The sequence below is a fragment of the Vulpes lagopus genome, chromosome 5, assembly GCF_018345385.1.
Source record: "Vulpes lagopus strain Blue_001 chromosome 5, ASM1834538v1, whole genome shotgun sequence".
In the NCBI taxonomy this organism is placed as follows: domain Eukaryota; kingdom Metazoa; phylum Chordata; class Mammalia; order Carnivora; family Canidae; genus Vulpes; species Vulpes lagopus.
Window position 1 is genome coordinate 19,153,625 of NC_054828.1, and position 15,494 is coordinate 19,169,118.

At 40.5% G+C, this 15,494-nt stretch overlaps 1 protein-coding gene across 3 annotated transcripts in view; it reads right to left on the reverse strand.

Moving 5' to 3' along the window:
• The window catches only part of LIMS1 (LIM zinc finger domain containing 1), a 148,522-nt gene that overhangs the window by 82,402 nt on the left and 50,626 nt on the right, over positions 1–15,494 (reverse strand). Inside the window, exon 1 of one of the 3 annotated variants that reach the window (XM_041754662.1) lies at positions 11,421–11,728. The exons of the other annotated variants lie outside the window; for them this stretch is intronic. The gene's annotated coding sequence lies outside the window, so the exon portion shown is untranslated. Of the gene's footprint in view, positions 1–11,420; positions 11,729–15,494 lie in introns of those variants that run through there. 3 annotated transcript variants of the gene reach the window in all.

Genomic DNA, 15,494 nt, shown 5'->3' on the forward strand with positions numbered 1-15,494 from the left:
CTCCTGAGGCCTCCCTCTGGCTTTTCTGTTGTTCTAGCTATTACATGGTCACCAGCAAGTTTTCTGCAAAGCCTTCACTTTCCTTGCTTATAAATTAAAGACAGCATATGCTTGCTTCCCTCACAACATTTTTATTAAGAATTAAATAGGGTATTAATTAAAAACAAACTGGAAAAGATAATAGAGCACTACAGCAACGTTGGTCACTGAATGGTGGGACCTCAATATACTAACTAGTGGATCACAGGAAAATCAAAAGAGTATTAGTTCTTAGTATGTTTGCAGCAGAGGGCGAAGATACCCTACACAACTCGTTAAGGATATGTATTTTTTAAATATTTTATTTATTTATTCATGAGAGACACGGAGAGAGATGCAGAGGCACAGGCAAAGGGAGAAGCAGGCTCCATGCAGGGAGCTCAATGTGGGGGTTGATCCCGGGACTCCAGGATCATGCTCTGAGCTGAATGCAGACGCTTAACTGCTGAGCAAACCAGGCATCCCTCCTTAAGTATATTTTAAGGCACCACTGCAAGTACATGCCAGGAAATCATTCCTTATTCCTAACCTTGCTCCAGCATGTGCCTCCTACCACCCACGGATGCCTAAAGCCATCCCCAAACCTCCAGGCCTATTTGACATTTCTATAGGTAGAAACTTCTGCCTTGAATGAAATCACTGGGCAAAAGTATCACCCTTGCTTTACAGAATTCAAAAGTGAGGTTTTAATCCTTATTAAAATCTCAATTGTTTTATGCAGAAATAGAAAAATCCATTCTAAAATTGTATGAAATTCCAAGAGACCTCAAAAAGCCAAACCAATCTTGAAAGAAACAAACTGGTCTCACACTTCCAGATTTCAAAACTTACTACAAGTTCCAGTATCAAAATAGTGTGATAATGGCACAGATACACAGACCAGTGGAACAGAACGGAGAGCCTAGAAATAAACCCTCACAAATACGGTCAAATGATTTTAGACAAGGGTGTCAAGACCATTCAACGGCAAAAGGAGAGTCTTTTCAAATGGGAAAATTTATTTTTTATTTTAATTAATTTTTTAAAGCTTTTGAGAAAGAGAGCATGTGTGCATGCACACACGTGTGCAGGGGAGGGGGTAGGATTAGCAGTTGGGGGAGGGAGAGGGAAAGATTCTCAAGTGGGGATCAATCTCAGGACCCTGAGATCATGAGCCAAACCAAGAGTCAGATGTTCAACTACGTGAACCACCTAGGCATCCCAAAATGGGTAAATTTATATCCACATGCAAAAGAATGGAGTTGAACTCTTAACTCACACTATACACAGAAATTAACTCCAAATGGAGCAAATAAAACTATGAAAAGAAAACACATGGGAAAATTCATGACATTGAATTTGGCAACAGTTTCTTGAATAGAACACCAAAGGAAGAGGCAACAAAAGTAAAAACAGAGAACCAGGACTACACATCAACATTAAAAACTTCTGTGCATCAAAAGAGTTAAAAAACAAATCATGGGACGGGAGAAAATATTTGCACATTATGTATTTGATAAGGAGTTAATATCTAGATTCTATAAAGAACTCATACAATTCAACCACAATAAAAAACCCAACCATATTTAAAAATGGGCAGAAGACTTGAATAGACTTTTTCCAAAGAAGGAATACAAATAACTAGTCAGTACATGAAAAGATGTTTGATAGGTGCACTGTTGGTGGGAATATAAAATGGTTATAGTCAGTATGGAAAGCAGTATGGCCATGCCCGAAAAATAAAAAATAGAATTACCATGTGACCCAGCAATTCTACTTCTGGGGATATCTATAAGAATTCAAAATAGGGACTCCAAGAGATATCTCTATACACCCATGTTCACAGCAGTGTTGTTCATCACAGCCAAAAGGTGGAAGCGGCACAAATGTCTGCTGACAAATGCATAAACAAAATGTGATAAATATACATGATGGAATATTATTCAGCCTTAAAAAGGAAGGCAATTCTGAGACCTACAATATGAATGAGCCTTAAGGACATTACCCTAGGTGAAATAAGCCAGTCGCAAAAAGACGAATACCGTAAGATTAAACTTCATATGAGGTGGTATCTGAAATCGCCAAATCCATACGGACAGAAGGTAAAATGGTGGGTGCCTGGGGCTGGGGGCAGAGGGGAATGTGAAGTTAAGAGTTTCAGTTTTGCAAGACGGAAAGAGTTCTGGGGATGGTAGCACAGCAATGTTTATGTAAAAATGAGGCTCCAAGCTGCAAAGTGGGGGACCTGAATGACTGAAAGATTCTAATTCATCCTTTTTATTTTTTAGGTGGAGAAATGGAATTAAAGTCCCACAAGTAAGACCAGAGAGCAAGACCCTACTACACAGCTGACTACCAAAAAAAAAAAAAAAAAGAAAAGAAAAAAAGAGAAAAACGTATAATGCAAAAAGACTCAAAGACAGAAATGACAAGTTGAGTGGGACAAAGACAACAAAGTAGGCGGCACAATCACAGGAAGAGGATGAAAGGGAAATTCCAAGAACATTTTAAAATAATTCCTGTTTTGCTGCAATAGAAGGCTGAAACTATCATTTATCTTGCTCTGGGTAGAGCTGAAGTCTGTGGAAATTTCCATATAAGGTAGTTTGTTCATGGTTGTTTCCTCAAGCAGACATTATAGCTCCCATCTGAAAAAGGCATTAAGCGTTTGGAAGAACTGACTCTTTTGTCAACACCCTGCTCATGTACATTAAAAGCTGTGGTTCCATTCTTAATGGTTAGTAGATTTGCCAAGACATGTCATTCCTCCAACTAAGTATGGTTCAGCATCTAGCACTTAATGCCACAGTTTTCCTGTGGTCATTACTGGCGGTGGTGATAATGACTGGTATGACTTTACTGCTCTTCATAAATGGCCCTTTGGTCAGTAATATGCCTTACACGACACGGTAACGTCTTTCTTTCTTTCAGATTTTATTTTTATGTAATTTCTATATCCACTGTGGGGGACCTGAACTTACAACCCAGAGATCAAGAGTTGGAGGCTCCACTGACTAAGCCAGCTGGGTCTCCATCTTTACTTTCGTAATTTTCATTTTTAATTTAAGCACAGTTGACACACGGTGTTTACTTTAGTTTCAGGTGTACAACAGAGTGACTCAACGAGTCTGAATGTTATATCTTCACTTGCTTTTATTTTTTTATTATTTTTTAAAGATTTTATTTATTCATGAGAGAGACAGACAGACAGGCAGAAGCAGGCTCCATGCAAGTAGCCTGACACAGGACTTGATCCCAGGTCTCCAGGATCACGCCCTTGGCTGAAGGCGGTGATAAACCACTGAGCCACTGGGGCTGCCCTCTTCACTTGCTTTTAAAGAGCAGTCCTGTCTTTCATGTATGGTACGTTTCTTCTATAGTTTTCCATCTTAAAAGAAGCTACTCTCCTGCCCCATCTTATTTCCTCCCAATGACTTCAAGGCAGAGCCTCTCCCCTCAATTTTTTAGGATAAGTCTAGATACCTTTCTTGGACCTATGCAAATTTAGTAGCCACACAGCAATTTGGAATGTGGCTAGCTCAAACCAAGATGTGCTGTAAATGTAAAATGGAGTTGGGATTTCAAAGATTTAGCTCAGAAAAACGTAAAGTATCTCAATAGTTTTAATATGTTACATAATATGTATATAGTTTGGACATGACAACAGCTTGGCATGTGGAATTAAATAAAATATAATATTAAAATTAATTTCACCCGTTTCTTTGTGTATGCGGCTACTAGAAAAATTTAAATTATACATGAGATGTCGCTCATATTTTGTATTTTTGGATAGCACCAAATTAGATAATAGAATAAGCCTGGTTTACTGAGGAAGAGCAGCAACCTGGACTCTATCTCTTATTAGCAAAGGCAAATTTCCTCACCTGTGGGTTAGATTCTTTATCCTTAAATATGGGCATAACGAAACTCCCTCATAGGCTCAAGGACTAACAGAAGGGAAAGCATTTTAGCATTTACCAGCACAAAGTGTGTTCTTGGTAAATGTTACTTCCTTTTCTTTGAAAGTCTCAGAAACCCTGTAGACATGTTGAGTCGCTGATGTAGTCATCCTGGGGTTAGTCATGGAAAGTCTGGATCGCAATTCTCCTTTTTTCTTTCCTTTCCACTATAATTACGTCCACAGAATCACTCATACCAGGCAGAGCTGTGGGGTACTTTCTAAGCAACATCTATCCCCCTTCCCCACAGCTGCATTATCTATGCCCATCATCTGCTTACCTGCCATATTCTTCCCCGCACCTCTCTACTGGTCTATGTGTTAATAAATCATTAAAATGAAGGTAAAAATTCTGGCTGCAGCTCACCTCCTTAGGACTATTATCATTGCTCATCGCTACTGACTAAAGTCATGTGTAGCCTTGTTGTAATTTTAGCTACTTGGTGTGTGTACACTATGCTCTCCTAAAATGCATGGATACATCCTTTATTTCCCACTAGCATCCCATCAGATATAAAATGAATGAAGACCTTTATAACGGTCTGAGATGTAAGTAAAATCACACTGAATACTGACTTTCGATTACTGACCAGGCCAATCAGGATTATGGGGAATGAAAAGCAATCCCTTTGACTAAGAAATCACATCTAATTTGGCAGTCAGGGGTTTATTTCTGGCTGATTCATCTGTGAAAAATTCTTTTTTGATTTCCTCCAAGCTGTTGCTAACAGTGTGCTGAGCTGGCAACGCTGAAAACAGTTTCTCTCTTGTGCTATTTTCTTATTTTCCAACCAACTTTTCCCAAATACTTGCCATTATTTATTACAGATGTCAATCGTTCTGAAAGTCTGGCTTAAAGAAGTTCAGTATGCATCATTGTGATCTAGCCTCTTGATCTCATTCCTCCTCTAAAACACATTCCACTAGAAGGACAATAACTCCAGGTCCAAGTGCAGCTGGGAGACAGAGAATGACCAGTTCCTGACAGATTTTCTCCCTTTAGAAAAGATGAGGGGTGACGACAGAATAAGAGGGGAGAGGGAAAAAGCTGGTGAGGAAAAGAAAACATACGGGCACCTGGGTGGGTCAGTGGTTGAGCATCTGCCTTTGGCTCAGGTAGTGATGCTGGGGTCCTGAGATCCAGTCCTGCATCAGGCTCCCTGCAGGGAGCCTGCTTCTCCCTCTGCCTATGTCTCTGCCTCTCTCTCTCTCACTCATGAATAAATATATAAAATCTTAAAAGAAAAAAAAAGAGAGAGAGAAGGGGAAGAGATTTGAGGAAGAAGAGCAAGAGAGAAAGAAGAAAATCTATGGATGGGAGAGTTTGAAGAGATTCACACTGTTTAGAAAGAGAGAAAAATCACTGAGATCATCAAATACTCAATAAAACTCTATTTCTTTCTATCTTGAGCTCTAGTAGTTCTAGATCTTAAAGGAGACATGTATGAATGATGCAGAATAAAATGAAAAACAAAGTGGGGAAACAGTCTGGTGGTCCTTCAAAAAGTTAAACATAGAGTTTCCATATGGCTCAGCAATTTCAATTCTGGGCATATACCCCAAAGAACTGAAAACTGGGATTCAAACATACTATTTGTAGCCTTGTGTTTACAGCAGCATTATTCATAATAGCTGGAAGATGGGAACAAATCCTTCCACAGATGAATGGACAAGTAAAATGTGCTATACCCATAGAATGCAGTAATATTTATCCATAAAAAGGAAAGAAATTCTGACACGTGCTACAATATGGATAAACCTCAAAAACATTATGCTAAGTGAAGGAAGCCAGACAAAGAAGCTCTTATGTTATATAAGTCCACTTATATAAATATACAAGAGGCAAATTCATAAAGACAGAAAGGAAATTAAAAGTTATTGTGGCCTAGGAGGAAAGAATGGGGAGTTAATGCTTAATGGGATATAGAGTATCTGGGATGATGAAAAGTTTTTGACATAGTGGTGACAATTGCACAACATCATGAATACAATTAACTGATTTCTATGCTTAAAAATGGTTAAAATGGTACATTCTATGGTACATGTATTTTACCACTATAAAATAAAAAGAGAGCGAGAGAGAGAGGAGGGAACATTTCTTGACCACCTAAATCCCACCAAATATAAAACCAGGATCCTTGTACACATGTCAATTAATCATCACTACTTACAGATTAGGAATTAACGCCATTTACAGAAAAGGAATCTTTTGACTAAGGTATTTGAACCCATGGCTGGTAGTTCTAAAACCCACAGTCTTTTGATTATACCGAAGTGTGTGAAGAATAAAGAGACTCAGTGAATAAATACATGAACGAGAAAGGCAGCTTCTCCTTACAGATCTGAAACTGTCAAATTAGAAAAAAGACCATGAATGGGACGCCTGGGTGGCTCAGGGGTTGAGCGTCTGTCTTTGGTGCAGGCGTGGGTGTGATCCTGGGGTCCTGGGATCAAGTCCGACACTGGGCTCGCTGCATGGAGCCTGCTTCTCCCTCTGCCTGTGTCTCTGCCTCTCTCTGTGTGTCTCTCATGAATAAATAAATAAAATCTTAAAAAAAAAAAAACATGAATGGTTGAACACAAAGAACTAGCTGTCCAAACAGTTCCCCATGGTGCCAAGAAACTTCCATTTAGCATAGTTTTTAAGCCCTGTAAATATACTGCTAAGAGAATATCTGCCTCTTCTTTCCTCCCAACACAGAATATTTGGTAAAATTCATTTTTCTATTTTTCCATGTTCTATATAACCTACCCCAAACTCTCATCTGGGGTGGTAGAGTACCCATCCTCATCCTCAACAATACCATCATATACTTGTTTGGTATATAAAATACTTTCCTAATACATTACCTCACTTAATTAAATTAGCCACTCTGTAAGATACCATCTCCATTCTGTAGACTGGCAAACTATGCCCCCAAAATGATGCACTCATTTGGAGCTAAAATCTGACCTAGTATAGACACTGGGTAGAGGCAGTTATTGAGGTGTACCAATCAATGTATTGATAAGAACTTTTGGGCAAGATGTAATTCAAAATCACTGTAGGGTTTCTGTATTAAGACAAAAGACCCTTTGAAGTTCCCTTAAACAGCTTCATTTTTTTCTCTGGGAACTCTTAGAGCTGTTGACACCAAGAAACAGTCATGAGATTTAATAGTCTCTGCTACCTCTGAAAAGGCCCTGGTTCAAGTCCCCATCACATCATTCATTGAGACCTCTACTGCAGGATGTTCACATATCTGCTCCTAACAATTGGAACTATTTCTCAGTCATCTTTGTATCCCCAGAACTGAACACAGTGCTTAGCATGGAGAAAACGAGTTAAATGTCGATTGTGTGAAGGAATCGCTGGCACAATGTTTCGTATGGTGTTGCATTCTCCACTCTCTGGCTCTCCAAGTCTATCCTCCACACTGCAAAGTTACATATATCCCTTCCATGCAAAAATTACCCCAAAACTTTATATTGCATTCCAGACTGGTACTCCATGTGCATTCCCTATCATGCTTATCCCACAAACACATCTTACGTCCTAGCACATTAGATACCTTTAAATTTCTCTGATTTATCCTAGACTCATTTACTGAGCACTTAGAACTCCAGGCACTGGGGACACAGGAAGGAACATGAAAGACAAAGTATCTGAAAGAAAGAGGAGGGACTCCTGAGTGCTCAGCAGTTGAGCGTCTGTCTTTGGCTCAGGGCGTGATCTCGGGGTTCTGGGATCGAGTCCCACATCAGGCTCCCTGCGAGGTGCCTGTTTCTCCCTCTCCCTATGTCTCTGCCTTCTTCTTCTTCTTCTTCTTTTTTAAAGAAAGTGTGGGGGGGATCCCTGGGTGTGCAGCGGTTTGGCGCCTGCCTTTGGCCCAGGACGCGATCCTGGAGACCCGGATCGAATCCCACATCGGGCTCCCGGTGCATGGAGCCTGCTTCTTCCCCTGCCTGTGTCTCTGCCTCTCTCTGTGTGTCTCTCATGAATAAATAAATAAAATCTTAAAAAAAAAAAAACATGAATGGTTGAACACAAAGAACTAGCTGTCCAAACAGTTCCCCATGGTGCCAAGAAACTTCCATTTAGCATAGTTTTTTAAGCCCTGTAAATATACTGCTAAGAGAATATCTGCCTCTTCTTTCCTCCCAACACAGAATATTTGGTAAAATTCATTTTTCTATTTTTCCATGTTCTATATAACCTACCCCAAACTCTCATCTGGGGTGGTAGAGTACCCATCCTCATCCTCAACAATACCATCATATACTTGTTTGGTATATAAAATACTTTCCTAATACATTACCTCACTTAATTAAATTAGCCACTCTGTAAGATACCATCTCCATTCTGTAGACTGGCAAACTATGCCCCCAAAATGATGCACTCATTTGGAGCTAAAATCTGACCTAGTATAGACACTGGGTAGAGGCAGTTATTGAGGTGTACCAATCAATGTATTGATAAGAACTTTTGGGCAAGATGTAATTCAAAATCACTGTAGGGTTTCTGTATTAAGACAAAAGACCCTTTGAAGTTCCCTTAAACAGCTTCATTTTTTTCTCTGGGAACTCTTAGAGCTGTTGACACCAAGAAACAGTCATGAGATTTAATAGTCTCTGCTACCTCTGAAAAGGCCCTGGTTCAAGTCCCCATCACATCATTCATTGAGACCTCTACTGCAGGATGTTCACATATCTGCTCCTAACAATTGGAACTATTTCTCAGTCATCTTTGTATCCCCAGAACTGAACACAGTGCTTAGCATGGAGAAAACGAGTTAAATGTCGATTGTGTGAAGGAATCGCTGGCACAATGTTTCGTATGGTGTTGCATTCTCCACTCTCTGGCTCTCCAAGTCTATCCTCCACACTGCAAAGTTACATATATCCCTTCCATGCAAAAATTACCCCAAAACTTTATATTGCATTCCAGACTGGTACTCCATGTGCATTCCCTATCATGCTTATCCCACAAACACATCTTACGTCCTAGCACATTAGATACCTTTAAATTTCTCTGATTTATCCTAGACTCATTTACTGAGCACTTAGAACTCCAGGCACTGGGGACACAGGAAGGAACATGAAAGACAAAGTATCTGAAAGAAAGAGGAGGGACTCCTGAGTGGCTCAGCAGTTGAGCGTCTGTCTTTGGCTCAGGGCGTGATCTCGGGGTTCTGGGATCGAGTCCCACATCAGGCTCCCTGCGAGGTGCCTGTTTCTCCCTCTCCCTATGTCTCTGCCTTCTTCTTCTTCTTCTTCTTTTTTAAAGAAAGTGTGGGGGGGATCCCTGGGTGGTGCAGCGGTTTGGCGCCTGCCTTTGGCCCAGGACGCGATCCTGGAGACCCGGGATCGAATCCCACATCGGGCTCCCGGTGCATGGAGCCTGCTTCTTCCCCTGCCTGTGTCTCTGCCTCTCTCTCTCTCTCTGTGACTATCATAAATAAATAAAAAAAATTAAAAAAAATATTAAAAAAAAGAAAGTGTGCATATTTTATTACTCATGCCATACAAAATACAATAATGGTGTCTACCTGTATACAAATAGAGCAAGGAGCTACTACTACCAAACTACCACCAGACTCAACAGTAGTTAAGAAAAATACTTCCACAAACAGTGGTAGGACTTTTTTTTTTTTTTTTTTTTTTTAGTGGTAGGACTTTCAATGTAACAGAACATTTTGGTGGGAAAACATTCAGTGAGTGCCTTCAAGGAGCCAGGGCCAAGCCTTTGGGTGGTGGCAGGGGAGAGAGGGACAGTGCAGAAAGATAAGACACCGTCCTTGTTCCTGAGCCATTCACAGTCTACACTCCCTGCGTTGAAGGCACATGTTTGTGTAGTTGTGCACAATTAATAACATGGCAAGACATCAGTGCTATCACAGCACATAAATAAAATCTTTAAAAAAAAAAAAAAAGAAAAAGAGGAACCCAAGGGCAGGGCACACATCAAGTATGCCCTTGCAGACCAGAATAAGCACTCTAGGTTCCATTCTAGGTGAGGTGGAAAGGCAATAGAGGATTCTGAACAGAGAAGTAAAACTGACCTGCAAACCTTTGCTCAAGATGTCACCAACTGTACCTGGAAGAATACCTTTTCCCATCATATTTTAAGTGCTGAAATTCACTCATTCTTCGAAACCCAATTTAACAATCCACTAAATGGTGTTGTCCCTGAGAATTACAGGCCGCTTCTTCTTTTGGTCATCCCCCAGAATTTGACAGTACTCATGCTGGTCTGATTATACCCGGTTATTTATATGTAATTTTTTTTACATACACTGTGTGTATGTTTATCCAAAGTATCTCATTCATTTTTTATTCTATAAGCCATGCACAGTGCCTTGTTATTGCAAGCTAATGTACCCTTTCTATTAATTTGTAAGACCAAAGCAAAGTGATCATCCTCTTCTTAACCTTTTCTTTCTTGTACTTGAAAAAAAAAGAATTGTTTTCCAAATGCTATAACGATTCCATATTTCATGACTATGTGTCTATATATAAAAAACATGTATCTAGGGGATCCCTGGGTGGCTCAGCGGTTTAGCACCTGCCTTTGGCCCAGGGCGCGATCCTGGAGTCCCGGGATCGAGTCCCACATCAGGCTCCCGGCATGGAGCCTGCTTCTCCCTCCTCCTGTGTCTCTGCCTCTCTCTCTATGTCTATCATAAATAAATAAATAAATCTTAAAAAAAAAAAAAAAAAAAGAAAGTAAAAATCCAAAGCAGCCTTTAAAAAAAAAAAAAAAACATGTATCTATAGGTATATAACATATATAAAATAAGAAAGTCTCTTATACATCACCTCATTCTAGATCATAGCTGTGTTCCTCTCGAGGTTACTGATAAATAAATGTTTTCATGAATACATTTTAATCTCTAAGGAAGTTCATTGTGTAAGGCAGATATGTGTATGGCACAAGATCCTTTTGGGGTGAATAATCACCTCTGAACAAATGTTCTACAAATGTGGCTTTGGCACATTAAGGTTGCTTTACAAATGGCCTACTGGTTAATGAATAAGTAATTCAAACAGTTATAGTTGCTTTTCCACGCCATGGTAAGACAGATATTCACTAATAGTATTAAACAGTATGTGATTGTTTATTTATTTGTTTAAGAGCCTACACAGAATTTGGGTTAAAAATATTTAATGTAATAAAATGACAAAAAGCATTACTATAAAAATATTCTATGTCTCTGCAGGACCATAAACTATCGGCACTAAACACTATTCAAGGTTGTTAATGTTTTCTCTGTGAATATAAGGGTATAGCCCCCTTCCTCACCCTCTTTGAAACCAATAAAACATGCTTTTACATATACACATATGCTTTCACATATACTCAGTAATTAAATATGCACCCGCAGGAAGTAAGAACCACAAACATGACACTTTACAGCAGCGAAAAGAAAAATTTAATTAGTATTAGTAAGCTACTACAACTTACCCAAGACTGTTTTTCTTACTGGATATGCAAGTTTCGACAAATATCTTTTCGATGAATGTCTTCTTCCAAACTTCCACTCTTCTGCCTTAATAACTTTTGTATACACAGCCCCACCTCTGCAAAAGCAAGTCGATATTCCAAGTACTTTCCCTGCTGTCCCTTCAGACTCCCTTGCTCTCACCTCAAGAATAAAGCATCTCCTTTCTGGTACTTCTGCTCTTGTTTTCACTTATTTATCAGGGCCTGGGCAACCAGTTCAGATCACAGTGAATTATCTTTAAAGGCTCCTGTTTCCTACACCATAAAGTACTTCCTCATCTTAACTTTGTGTCTGTTGCCTCGAGCTATATTTAAGCCAATGAAACCAAGTTGAGGGTTTTTTTCCTGCATTCAGTCAAGTCACGTGACTCAGTGTGTTACACGATAACCCCAAAGTTCTAAAGCAATAAGGCAACACCCCTAAATGTCATAACTTATATCCTGTTGAGTGTTTTATGTACTTAAGTTAAGAAATTCATCCATAAATTTATTGAAAGCATTTGTAATGTGCAGAAAATATTTAGAAAAACAAACAGTAATCAATCAGCTAGAAAGTGGTAGAGCTTTCACAAAAAGATAGCCCCCACCCTTCACCCTTTTGGATCTTGACAATATCTACATGTTTGAATTAACAGAGCTTCTTTTACTTCTCTAATGCTTTACCACTTCAGTGTTAGGCGGCTAGTCTTATTTTCTCTTCCTGGTGGCTCAGCCCAAGTTTTGAGACAAGCAGGCCAAACTCTAGCAGCCTAAGCAGACAAATAGCTCCTTCTGTCCTAGATACCCTTGACAAACAGTGCAGAGAAGTAGTGAGGTCAATACATCTCCCAGGACCCCTGGATGCCAAGTTTCTATTGAAGAATAATAAAGGAATCTTTGGTTGAGCTGGAGGAACTCAGTAGAACTAATTACAGCCTTCCACTTCCATAAATGACGACTTCCTTGCCCTGGCACATTGAGAATAGTATAAGGAAGTTTCTTACACCATTTCTTTACTATAAAGCAGCCATTTTTAGAATGATAACAGCATCTCTCAGTGATAGGACCTGAGGTGAATCTTTAAAAACAAGAAAACTCCTCACCTTTGCTTATTATGCAAACCCGAGAGCCTGGGTACTGGCAGCATTGAGAGACAGCGACTGTCAGTAGAAAGGCAGAAGTGAAAGGCACCCCGAAGGGCCATCTACACTGTAGGGAAGCAGTCTGGTGTCTGGAGAGGTCAAAGAACTCACCCAGGACAAGTTACCGGCACAGTGAGCTCTCAACCTCAGGGCTCTGCCCCAGCACTCCCAGGAGCATCTCACAGGCTCCACTTTCATGGCTCACTGTAAAGCCCGACCATCAGATCTGGGTTTGGACTTTGCACAGAATACACAACACTGTACAATTCCAGCCGGAGGACTTTTCTGGCCTCAATTCACTTACTCTCTCTTGGGGTGAGTGGGATACAGAAGAAGCTGGAAGTACAAAAGCTGTTTGTGGGTGAGAAGCAGCTTCCCTCCTCATTCCCACAGGGGACAGTACTATACCACAGACAGAGACCCTGGAAAGCAGCCACAAACACTCCTGGGAGAATGAAAATAGAACGGAAGTCTTCTGAGCAAGATTCCCAGCATATGGAATTCTCTTCAAGAAAGTAACTTATGTTATTGCAATTAAAATCCAGAAGAGGCAAATATCTGCCACGTCTTTGTGTCCCAATTCTTTACTGATCACCATGCACCATGAAGGGAAACAGTGTTGTGATGGACAAAGGGGCAATGCATGCTCAGGGAGGCCATCAGCAGAAGTCTATCCTGAGTCCTTCTAGCTATCATCTCACCCCCTCCTCCTCTCTTCGGACAAATTTTTCCAGGCAAGAGCAAATCCAGAAGACATTTTTCAATCTTTATCTTACATTCGACACTTATAAACAATGCTCTCCTAGTAATTTTCAATTCAATATCCTTGGTCTCCAGGAAATTACCCCTGTGTTTCTCATCACCCTGTCACTGTGCCCGCCTCCTCTGCTTGCCTTTTAGGTGTGGCAACTTCCCTAATTCAAACCCTAGCTCTCTGCTTGTGTCACTATGCACACTGTCCCTGATGACTTCATCATCTCTCATGGCTCCACTTCCTGCATGTTAGCAGCATTGGCCAGACCTTTCTACTGAACTCACAGTCACGCATCAAATTGTCTGCTGGCTGCTTTACTCAAAATGACTAAATAAACCAGTCCCCCTTCCCTTCCAGGCTCCCAGCCAGCTCTTCCTTTCATATGCCTTCTCTAAAGAATGGCAACATTATCCAACCAGTCACCCAAGGTAGGACCCCCTAATCACTCTTGACATCTTACCCTCAAGCCAACTACTTCTGCTAATTTTAATTCCTAACTCATTTTTAAATGTGTCCCTTTGCCCCACATCATTCTCATTTTTAGCCCTGCCACTGTTCTAGTCCTCATGATTACTCACTTGGTCTGTGGCCGCAGCCTCTTAACTGGGTTCTCTGCCTTCAACCAAATCCAGGAGATCTAACCTGCAAGTCATCTAAACAACCAGGGGTCTCTCAACGGAACTTGCTTAAACTCTACAAAGGTTCTCCAGTGCACTGAGCACAAAGGTAAGCCCCTTAAGAAGCAAACAAACCCTATATTCCCTGGCCTGCTAACCCTAATCTCTGGACACTCCCTGCCCCTCACTTTATGCAACCCTGCAGTGACACATGCCATGCAGGCCCTCATCTTGATGCTGCTGCTTATGCTGGCCCCTCAGCCTGACAGATCTTTCCATCTTCCTCTTGCTGACTCTAATATCCTTGTACAACTGAAGCATCAGGTCTTCAAATAAACCTGTCCCAACTCTTCTCCAACCCCACTCTCCTGTATGTATCAGGCACTCCACTTCAGGGTCCCCATGACGCCCTCTCACTTACATTCTAAGAGCTTTTTTGTCTAACCCACATGAGGGCAAGAACTGGGCTCCAACTTATCTTATGCCCTTCGTGCCTGTGTCTGCCACACACACTAGGCATTTAATAAAAGTTTAAAACCTGCCTGAGCCTGTAGGAGAGGTAGTGGTTCTTATCTTACAGATAAAGGAAATGATGCTCAGAGAGAGGTTACATGACTTCTTAAAAGTCATCCATGAAGAAGTCTAAGAAGGGAATGTAGAATGCAAAAATGTACCAGCTAAATTGAAGTCTTTTTCTTTTTAAAAGCAGAAAGCCTCTCAGAATTAAGCACAGGGACAGCAAGGAATGCATCTAAGTTTTTATTACTATTACCCTAGAGCCTGACAAGGTATTATCTTGCACACCTGGAGTATTTAATAAATCCTGGGTGGCTCACTAGGACTATATACAGAAAGGGTCACTTTGACTTATACACTGTGCAAGGGCAGGTCTGCTTCTCTCCAGCAGATGGAGCTATGGTTCTGTGTCATCACCAGCTACAGTTTGGGAGCCTTGGTAAAGAACCAGCCTTTTTCATCCATTCATGCCACGCTTCCTTTTTCCTTTGTAAGACTCACAGATAAAAAGAAATCAGCATACATGTTTTCCATAGAATACCCTCTGAATGGACACAGATCTACTTTGTAACTTGTTTAATGTCCTTGCATATCTTTTCCTCTCCAGCTTTTTAAAATATCTGGGGGTAATCTCACCCAATTTGATTTACCCAATCAAGTGCTACTGAATGTCTACATCTTTCTATGTTTCTTAGGTCCTTCTTTATGAAACACATTTATAACCCAACAACTTTACCATGTTCATCCCTACACATATATTCTCCTTGGTGTGTCAGCCCTATTTCACTTGAGAAAACATTAGTTTACCAATCATCTCTCATTTAAAATAAAAAACAATACCCTTTTCAATATACATTTTTTATAATAAATTTATTTTTTATTGGTGTTCAATTTACCAACATACAGAATAACACCCAGTGCTCATCCCGTCAAGTGCCTCCTCAGTGCCCGTCACCCATTCATCCCCACCCCTCGCCCTCCTCCCCTTCCACCACCCCTAGTTCGTTTCCCATAGTTAGGAGTCTTT